The sequence below is a fragment of the Bidens hawaiensis genome, unplaced genomic scaffold (assembly GCF_021521415.1).
Source record: "Bidens hawaiensis isolate Kalapana, Puna unplaced genomic scaffold, B.hawaiensis_p1.1 tig00008762_1, whole genome shotgun sequence".
In the NCBI taxonomy this organism is placed as follows: Eukaryota; Viridiplantae; Streptophyta; class Magnoliopsida; order Asterales; family Asteraceae; genus Bidens; species Bidens hawaiensis.
The window spans coordinates 196,356-203,872 of record NW_027491632.1 but is presented as its reverse complement, the minus strand read 5'-3'; the positions used below and the strand labels follow the sequence as shown (position 1 = coordinate 203,872).

General features: G+C 35.9%; 1 non-coding gene and 1 pseudogene across 1 annotated transcript; one reads left to right on the top strand and one right to left on the bottom strand.

The window, feature by feature from the left end:
• The first annotated feature begins 1,438 nt into the window (after positions 1–1,438).
• Positions 1,439–1,594, top strand: LOC143529926 (5.8S ribosomal RNA). The gene has a single exon (XR_013134755.1). It is a non-coding gene; the product is annotated as a 5.8S ribosomal RNA (ribosomal RNA).
• A 1,376-nt stretch (positions 1,595–2,970) lies between these two features.
• Positions 2,971–4,232, bottom strand: LOC143529901 (phytosulfokine receptor 2 pseudogene; annotated as a pseudogene).
• Positions 4,233–7,517: the final 3,285 nt, after the last annotated feature.

The following is a 7,517-nucleotide window of genomic DNA, read 5'->3' as shown; positions in this document are numbered from 1 at the left end:
CTAAGGTTTTGGTCCAACTCAAAGGTGGTTAATCTACTGATTTAATGATTTATGCAACACAAACCCTAATGATACGTCTATCACAATCAATCAACACACAAAGTATTAACCGAACTATGCAATGAACGACCACACAAAACTAATTTATGCAATAATCAATCACACGGGGCTCATTCAACCTAAGATACATCTATGGCAGCATATATAAACGGGATTAAATCACAAAATATGAACTTTGACAAAAGAGAAACAATCAACCACTCGTTAAGCACCCTAAACTAGTTTATTTTAACCGTTAAACATCAAACCTAGGTGATTCAAGAAAGTTTAGCCTATAATAATCATGGAACAGCAAATAATATGAATAATAATAATAATCACCATGGTCATTAGAAACTGAATAAACTTGTTTGGTCTCTTAAAAACATAAAACAAACCTTAAATCGTTAATAATTCAAAAATCGATAAACAATGAATCAAACGACGAACCGAGACCTTCTCCTCTTTAATTCTTCGTTCCACATGCCTCGTTGGTAGCTGGTAGGTTTCTTCAGTCGTTCTAGGGTTTATAAACTACATATAGATCATTTAAAATTGTAAAACAAGTTAATTTATAAAAACCCAGTCGGACCAGCCTATAATAAGACAAAATAGACGGGCTCCTTGACTTGGGCAGCAGAGGGAACTCCTAGGGCGTCGCCACCTTCGACCATGAAGGGTCAGGTGGTCTCGCGGCGTGTCCATGCCCTTTGGGTCTTCGTTTATCGACTGCTGACTCGTTTAAACTTCGTTTGTGCGTACCGGCTTCATCCGAGCTCCGTTTTTGCTGATTCTTTCTTCATTTGACTCATTTTCTCGCCCTCTTCAACATGGGACCTATCACATACACAAACATGTAAATTCACGCAAAAACAATCGATATTCGTTAACGTTTAAGCGCAAAATGACATAGAAATTAGCAAGAAAAACTATGTGTTTTACAACACATCAGTGGGAAAGGAAACGGGTGGGGTAGTTTTATCATTTTACATGGACCTGACTGAAAATTTAAACGACGTTAGTGGGTTAGGACCATTGTAGTCACAATATTCAAGCATCTTGACCACCTTAGTGATAAGTTTATAACTATTAGGATTAAGTTTGTAATTAATTAAATTTAAAAATCAAGCGTGTATCGGTGTAATATACGCAGATAACAGAGACCAATCATGCCCGGTAAGGTTAGCATGTTGCCCGGTAAGGTTAGCACGTTGTTCGACAAACTTGCTACGGTCCCTTGGCTTTTGGTTAACCCGAACACATGAATATTATTATGAAAGACGAACAACTACAAAAACATTTGCCAAGGATGTTTTCATTAATCAAGAACCAAAGTTGAGGGCTCGAAGACGATCTGATACCGTCCTAGTCTCAATCATAAATGATGTCGGCCAGGGATCATCGGATGCAACGGATATCTCAGCTCATGCATCGATGAAGAACCTAGCAAAATGCGATGCTTGGTGTGAATTGCAAAATCCCGTGAACCATCAAGTTTTTGAACGCAAGTTGCGCCCGAAGCCTTCCGACTGAGGGCACATCTGCCTGGGCGTCTCGCATCATGCTTCCATTGGATTCGAGTTGTGCTTGGGTTAGAGTTGTACTTGGGGTTAGAGCTTTTTAAGTTGGATTGGACTAGTACTTTGGTTGGAGATATGCCTAAATTAAATTAGAGTTGTGCTTGAGTTTGAATTGTACTTGGAGTTGGAGCTTTTTGAGTTGGGTTCTCTTCATATATAACTACTTAACCTTATGTTTTATTTTATAAAGAAAAAAATACAAGCAAAGTCACACCCACTAATTCTATTTTTAAATTTACATCATACTTGAACCATCAAGCTCAATAGCTCATGGTCTCACCCCCAACTGAAATAAGCTATTTACTTCATGGTTTATAATAACATAATTGTTAAATAAATCAACGGTGTTGCTATAAAGAGGTGTACGATGCTTTAAAGTATGCTCTCCCGGTTTGGGTGGTGTTGACGTCTTGACCAGTGTTGTTGAAACCGGACCGGACCGGCCGGACGAACCGGTCCGACCTGGATTCAGTCCACCGACCGGTCCGGTTCACATAGTTCGCTCGGCTGACAGAGAACCGGCCGGTCGAACCGGAAAACTGGACCAGTTGAACCGGTTTTTTAAGAAAAAAAATATTTTTTTTTTTTGAAAAAATCATTTTTTAAGCTTGATCCATCATTTTTTGACCAATTTTGTTCGGCCGGTTGAACCGGTAGGCCGTCCGGTTCGGTGTCCGGTCCGGTTATGAAAACATTGGTCTTGACGATTGACGATAATGTATGTTGTGTCTCTTCGTGCCGATATTGGAATCAAAGTAGAAGACATCACAAAGAACACGTTGGAAGTGGTTACGAGCTTTGTGACATATATAGTTAAAAGAGAAACGAGCCATCAGGTTATAGCATTTCAGCCATATTTACTTGTGTTTGGATTTGTTGATAACATAAGACTAGGCCTAATATAGAAGTAATCCACATGTCTATTTTCACTTCAACAAGGCATTTGAATCTACTAAATTGACTTCATGATGTACAAAATAATAGTTTCTCTTTCGACTCCTACGTGACGTCTGATCCCTTTCTATTCTTGCATTGAAATTTAACCTGTGTGATCCCTTTCTATGCTTCCATTGGAATTTAGCTTGACTGTCATCTTGCTATTTGATTGTTATGGTAAATAACGTTTGTGGGTACTTCTACATATTTTAGCTTATCATCTACCATGGTATCTTCTAATACACGAATACGGTTTCATCGTTCATAATATAATATCGCAAGTATTAATTACACATGATTACTTTAATTTCGAAACCATCCCATTTTTGTTAGTCACATACTAAAATCAATGTTTTTAACATCAAATAATGAAGTATTAAATTATAATTTGAGTTGAATCAATTTGCTTGAAATTCTACACATCCCAATAGTATATGCCACTTACATATACACATCTCTTTTATGATGGAACTTACAATCAAAAAGTAAAGAAACTTACGACATTTCAAATGAAATCACTAAATTGTTGTTTCATCATATATTTGATCCAATAATTCAACAACTTTTTTCATACTCGGTCGTTCTTTAGGTCTTTCATCAATACAAAACGCAGCAATATTAAAGAACTCTAAAACCTCCAACACGTTTAAATCATCTTCCAATATACAGCCATCCAACAGCTTCATTTCCTCGTGTTGTAACACCATTCTCATCGCCCATTCAACAAACCGAACCTCGTTTCCAGTTTCGTCCTTGATCTTCAAGTTCGGACGCCTAGCAGTGGCAACCTCAAACATCAATATCCCAAAGCTGTACACGTCACCCATGACCGTAGCTGCAGTGGCTCCTTGGAAATATTCTGGTGGCATGTACCCCATTGTCCCCGCTACTTGCGTCGAGACATGCAAATGCGAGTGCTCCATCATTCGAGCTAACCCGAAATCCGCGATGTGAGCTTCGAAATCCGCATCCAAGAGAATATTACTAACTTTAATGTCCCTATGAATTATAGGTTTCTCCAAATTATGCATATATTCTAGCCCTTTTGCTACTCCTTTAATGATGTTCACTCTAGTCCTCCATGATAACGGTGACCTTCGCGCTGACACGTCAAGGCCCGCTGATGACGTGTCGTAAAGCCATTGGTCGACACTTCCTTTCTCGATAAACTTATAGATTAATACCTGATCCGAACCCGTTTTACAATACCCGAGAAAAGTAACAATATTTTTGTGTTGGATACTACCGAGAGTTTCCATCTCTGCCCGAAACTCTCGGGCGCCTTGAAAGGCGTCGGCGCCGAGCTTCTTGACAGCGACAGTAACGCCTGTATTGAGGCGTGCTTTGTAAACATACCCGAAACTCCCGTCACCGACAATAAGGTCGGGTGAGAAGTTTCGGGTAGCGTTGACCAAGTCAACCATCTCGATCTTGTTCAAGGAGGGGTCAAACAGCTGGCTCTCGGAGATGGATATGAGGCGATCAGGTCGGGTGCGGGGGCGTGGTTGTTGGACGGGTGGGCGTTTTCAGGCAATCCGGAAAACGAAGTAGATGATGGAGAAGATGAGGGTGATGACAAAAGGTGGCGATGGTGGCAAGGATGGCTAAGAAGGCGGAATTGGAAGCCATGGAATGCTAACTAAAAGGTAGAAATTGAGAGGTCTTAGAATAAAGGAGAATGAGCTTTAAGTTGGAAGAACAAGAAGAAAGAAGAAGAAGAAGAAGAGAAATAGTGTCGCCATTGATGGGATGAAGACTGAGTCAAGGAAGACAATATGATGCATACATGCATGATTAACAAGTGTGTGTTTGAATAACTCATTAGTTTGGCAGTCTAATACACGTTAAACTCATTTTCAAATGTAGAAAAAAAAGCTATAACGAAATGTCATCGAAAAAAGATATATATATTATATATAGTTAATATATGAGTAAGAGTAAGACTCCTTCCAACACTTCACCCCTAACGTGTCCTTATGTGGAGAAGTGGAGGATGCACAACGCTTACACGTTTTCTACACTTTTTCAATCGAAAAAAATGGGTCTGTTTGTTATTTTAAAAATATGTTTATATTGTTTGATACTTTTTTTTTTTTTTTGAAAGGCCAAATTTTATAAAAAACCAAAAAAAGGAACACTTACAAGACGCAAGTAAACCTAGGCCAAACAAAAACTTCTAGAAAACTAACTAAATTGAAAACGACACCACTTCTCCCGGTCAATACCCAATCTCTTGTTCCGATTACACACCCAAAGGAATGACATAACCTTAATGTCATTTATATTGTTTGATACTATCTTTTTTTTTCTAAGAAGACTGATTTTCTTGTATTTTAGTTCAGTACATTTTTCAAATCGGAGAGTCTTATTGCCCCACTTTGGCCACACTATGTTATTTTAACTGGGCTTACGCTAGCTTCAAAGTTCGGCTTTGATGTTCCCTCGGGAACCATACCGTCGCTGCCACTTGGCAATCGTGCTGCCATAAGAGCAGAACCCTTTGACGTAACACACGGTAAGACAAAAACCTGGGTGGGCTCACGGGATTCAAATTCACAACGCCTAATGCAAATCATTCATTGTCATAATCCACTAAAAGTGACACAAGTAAGAATCAAACTTGGGTCTTCACCGGAGAACTCAAGCCTTCCGAGCATTAGGTCACTATTTATGTAGACATTTAATTTCAATCCTATGCTATAAATTTGATTTCCTGAAAAATGTTTAGAATTTTCTGGTTTTCTTGTTAAGGATATATGGGAGTATGTACTTTGTTTTGTAACATAACAACTTGGAAATTGGAAGGTAACATGTCTGTTTCTGCCCACCAAATTGGACTCTGAATTGGAGAATCCCAATCTATTTCAGGGCCCTATATATTAAGCTCATATTCAATTCAAAGTCAAGCTTCTAAGGTTTTGGTTTATGTTGACATATTGGGCTGTGAAAATAAGATGCAGTGTTACCCCTCTATTTAATTTAGAAGCCTTTGGATTGCAATAAACCTCGTAAAACGGTCAGGTAGGGTAACTAGTTAAACTGGGTTTTGAATCAAAACAAGTTGTTTAAAAAGAATATCATAGTGGACTGGGTCAAAATAGTTTTGATCACAATAAACTTAGATTAAGACAAGTTGTTTTAGATTTTTCTTTTTTTTTGAATAAAATTACATAAATAAATAAATGAAAAGGAGTATCAAAGTAACAAATGAAGCCGTGAAGGTGACGGTTGAGGGAAGCAATGGAGACGATGACAACATCGACGATGACGACTGTTGGTGATGACTGTGGTCGGGAGAGGTTTGTTATCAAGGGTGGCGGGCCGGTAGTAGGGACAGAGATATTGGTAATCTTAGTCTTATAGTCGGTTGTAAAAGTTTTTTCACATACTCTCAGCTCAATACACGTCGCCCATCAGGTATTGAATTTAAATGTTACTTTATTAAAAAAAACTCGTTTAGAGCCCGTGTAGCACACGGGATGATTCTAAATTATAAAGTTACAACAAGTAAAGCAAATTATATAAAATAAATGAAAAAATGTATTACAATTATGCTTGTATATATACTATCTGTAAATAAATTGATTTTTTTTCAAAAAAAAATGAACTTAATAAAAAAAATGCACGTGCGAAACGTACCCTAGAACACTCCTTATATTTGAAATTTCATTCTCAGTATCATATATGTATAATTGAAAAAATTTTGTTTATAAACTAATTTCGAGAAGAAGACTTCTCATACAATAATAGTTTTAACCACTCAACCTAAATATAGATGGAGCATTACCTTTATAAATATATTCACCAAAAGAAGGAAAAAAGAACATTAACTTGTAACAAATTTTGACGTGTAAAATTTTGAGCAAAATGTAGTTAACTTGTATCAAACAATCTATTTACCAACTTTTAACCTTTAACAATCAAGTTTAAGTTCCACCATAAACCTGAAACAATCATTGATAAAAAAAAACCAAGAAATTAAATATGATAAACTTTGTCATATATGAAAGTGATTGGTATATATTATTATTACATTCTAACATATATATAATTACTAAATTAACCGAAAAAGTAAATGGGTAGATTTAAAACATATATTTATATGACAATTTACAGCAAGTAATAAATAATAATACTAATAATAATAATAGATAAATGGATTAATTTTAAAAAAAATTGATTGCCTTATAAGCATATATTTATAATTTAATGATGAAAAAAATTGCTTTCATAAAATGAAAGCATATTCGAGTTTTGTTTTTCATTACAATTTTCAACAATATATATAGTATAAGATTTATAATTTGTTGTCGATATTTGGATTTCACAAAGTATATTTTGGAATATATGGTAATATATAATATGTTAATATATATTTTTATAAAAATGTATAGATATAATAAAAATAGAATGTACGTAAAAGGAAAGTGAATAATTATAAATCTATGAAATATATTAGTGTAAATTAATATGTTAGTTTATGAGGGAAAATAATTGTGAGGTTTAACCACAAAACGACACATGTCACATGTAACGTTTTCGTATTTTAATTCGTATTCGTATACCCGAGTACCTGACTCGGGATTATATTTCGAATCTTTCGTATTAACAAAAACTTGTAGTTATTAGTATTTAACTTGGTTCAACTAATTTTATATTTTAATAACTTTTGAACCTGTAAAACAGTGCTTAGAAATCCTTAAAATCGTTTAAAACGATAAAAATCGTGTTTATGGAAGTGCAGGGACTAATTTTGCCAAATCTTTCTTATTTTCGACTAAATTAACGAAACTTAAGATCCAAGATACGTCAATTAATGTATTAAAACATACCAATTCGTTTTCTTGTTATCCAAGCTGAATTTTATTAGTTATTATACATGATTTTCTCAATAAGGTCGTCCGTAGTGGGAGACAGTTAATAGGCGACCGGGGGGGGGGGGGCGATTTTGCCATGGAACAC